Genomic DNA, 3,477 nt, shown 5'->3' on the forward strand with positions numbered 1-3,477 from the left:
CAGTTGAAGACTTGCTGAGAACTGTAGCCTTCCTTGATTGTCATCTTGTTAAACGTCTTAATAAAGGCTTCGGCCGCTTTCGTGTCCGAGCTGTCCGCCTCCCCATGCCACACCACCGAATGGATGCCAGTCCGTTTCTGGAATTTTTCGAATCACCCATGAGAAGCCTTGAACTCGGGGGTTGGCGTCGATGTCCCTTCTCCTCTGTTATCTTCGGCCTGGGCAGTCAAATCGCCGAAAATAGAGCTGGACTTGTGGCAGATTGCCGTCTCTGTTATCGTATCGCCAGCGATTTCTTTGTCTTTTATCCAGAGAAGAAGCAGTCTTTCCATCTAATCGTGCACTTGGCTCCTCTTGCTAGACAAAATAGTCACGCCCTTGGAAGGTGTAGCTGCTTTAATGGCATCATTCTGCTTAAGGATGGTGCCTATTGTCGACGGATTTGGGCCATATTCCTTGGCGATCTCACACAATCGCATGCCAGCTTCATACTTTTTTATTATCTCCATTTTTGTCTCCAAAGAAAGCATCCTCTTCTTTCCTACTTCAACTTTCATGGGACCCATGGCTACGTATATACTGTATGTAATTAAGTTATGTAGTACGTATGCGTATGAAGTAAAGTTCTCACACAACACGATAAAGTAGTACTACAACGAAATCATTAATGAATTTACGTTAATAAACAAAATCGTATAGAATGAACGAATTCCGCATGCTTACAATATCGATGATGCCGCCAAGTGGCCGAAAAAGCACACCGCTACGTAGATGCATGATGGGATCATGGGAGAGATGATGACCAATAGGAGAGCAGGATCTTATGGCGATGACTAGCATCAGGAACCAATGGGAGAGTGGGAGGATGGTGGCGAGTCTACTAAGTTGGCGGCACATGAGTTTTAAAATTGTTATCGGTGGTCCAGCCGAATCTCGGGATTTTACAGCAACAACCTTTCGTATCTTGAACAATTTTCGTATGTAGAGCAAAAAAAATCTTTGTATTTGCTTTTGTATCTCGAGTTTTTCGGAAGTTGAGCCTTTCGTATGTCTAGGTACCACTATATATATATGTATATATATATATATATATATATATATATATATATATATTATATATTATATATATATATATATATAATATATATATATAATATATATATATATATATATATATATATATATATATATATATATATACTCGGCTATCTCGCTTTTTCATTTTTTTCCTTCATGGCAAAAAAAAACCTTTATTTATACATAGCATCACGTTTTATATACTTCCTGATCAAGTATCATTATATAATATATATATATTATTAATTACTATATATATATTATATATAGTATATATATATATTATATATATATTATATATATATAATATATATATATATAATATAATCTTTATCACTTACACAATTGTTTTATGCATTAATACAATTACTTCAGCAGAGTCCAGCTGCCTTTACAGTTGATTATGTCACAATCATTTCTTGAAGCTGATTGGTTGGAAATAGTTTTGAAAAGTTCATTAATTTTGGTTCTTTTCATCTTCATTTATTTTGCAATGGTTGTTTTGCCAAACTAAAATACTTTGTGCTGATTATAATATAATCCAAGAGGAGGTGAAAGATGATTCTGTTACAGCTCTGAGGTTCATATGCACCTGACAGCCAGGAACATGGGAACGTGAGGTCTTCTAGTACAAAGACAGTCTTTTACAAGAATGCAAATAAGACCATTTGCATTGAAGTACTGAAAAAAATAGACTATTAAAATATAGGCCTTTGTTATACGTTCCAATACTTACATTAGTTATGTGGTTTTCTTTTAATTTAACAAAAAATATTAGTTATGCGGTTCTCTTTTAATTTTACAAAAAATAAATGAAGTTTGTGAAGAGGTGGTCAAGACTTCCTCTTTGTTTCCAATAATTTTCACCTTCCGATCATCGTCTTTGCCGTCTTTAGCTGGGAAGATATCAGTTTAAAAATATGGCCCTTAGACTTCTTGAAGCCATGATGGTTTCAGTGGGATCACATAGGTTTTTCACCTCGGTGCACTATTGGGCCCATTCACATGGGATATGGGATACGTCTTCCCTGTCATCTTGATGACCATCAGTTTATGGTGTCTTCTGAGACACAGTTGCTTTAAAACCAAGACTGCCTCCTCACCTTTCTAGAATCACCTTAAGGTCTGGTTCTATCAGCAGAGATAAAAGTGGTGTTGGAAAAGAATATGCTGGGCGTCACAGACGATCTATCTTGGGAAGTCAGCACCGGTCATTAATTTTTCTTGAACAAGTGTGCTGCAGATTCTGTTCAAGATAAAAAGAAATTGGTAGTACTGTTGTATTCTATCAAAGAAGGTGACTGCAAAGGGGCTGTTTACGTGTTCAAAGCCTTGTGCTTTGCACTGGCAACAACCCCTCAAGGGTTTGTGTGTGTTCACCTTGTCATCTTGGCTCACTCACAGGAGATACATCTTCGACATTGGCTTGGCAACCATCAGACTGTTGTGTCCTCAGAGATGCAGTTACTCAAAGAGCTGAGACCACTTCCTTACATTTTGTTGAGATCTGAGGATTGCAATAAATAAGAAGTCAGATTTCATGCCAAGGCATGCTGATAAACATTTGATAGCTTAATTCCTTAGAAGCAACTGGCCTGGTATTGACAGGTTGTTCCATGGTCACTTGTTCTTGCAGAAGCTCTTGCCTTACGGGCACTTACAACCATGCTTGTTTCAGTGACAGCATAGTTCTTGGTGATCTGAATAAGATGCTTTTGTTTTTGGGGTGTGCCTTTTGGTTCCATCTAAAGAGAACTGTTTCTCTTAGTTTAGATTGTGTGCATCTATTTTTTTAGTACCATTAGTACAAGAAGGCAGTGGCTTTGTGAAGTGATCAATTGGGCATACGGGTGTCATGCAAGGGCAATGCACCTAGCCATTCAGGGGAGGTCCTTATTTGTCCAGGTGACAAGGGTAAGTTTCTAGCATCCTTTTATCTTGTCTACCTTAGGAATCTCCCACAGAAGTTCTTGGACACTTCATTATAGGACCTGTGGTGGCTGCTTAGCAGGTCATGTAAGTCATACAGGCTCATATTGGATGGGAAAGAACCTCCTTAAAATAATACTTGAATGGTTCTCTGTCTCCCTTATTTTCTTATCTTCCTCTGTGAGGGGCAACTTCCTCAGTTCTTTTTGCAAGGAGGGTGCAGTGGGGTAAAACTATCATTTGAATCCACTATTTTGTTTGCTCACGGTTTCACTCGCTGGCAGCTTAAAAATTTTGAAAATCGCAGTAGTGCTAGTGTTTGTGTAGGTTAACTAGACCCTGCCCACTTTGAGAGTAAGAGAGGAACAACCTCAGCAAGGAGTTCAATATGGTAAGTCATATATGTACTATATATATAAGAATTACATTTAATTTTTTTTTTAATAAAATGAAGTATTATAGTATATATGT

Source organism: Macrobrachium nipponense, chromosome 1 (genome assembly GCF_015104395.2).
Source record: "Macrobrachium nipponense isolate FS-2020 chromosome 1, ASM1510439v2, whole genome shotgun sequence".
Classification (NCBI taxonomy): domain Eukaryota; kingdom Metazoa; phylum Arthropoda; class Malacostraca; order Decapoda; family Palaemonidae; genus Macrobrachium; species Macrobrachium nipponense.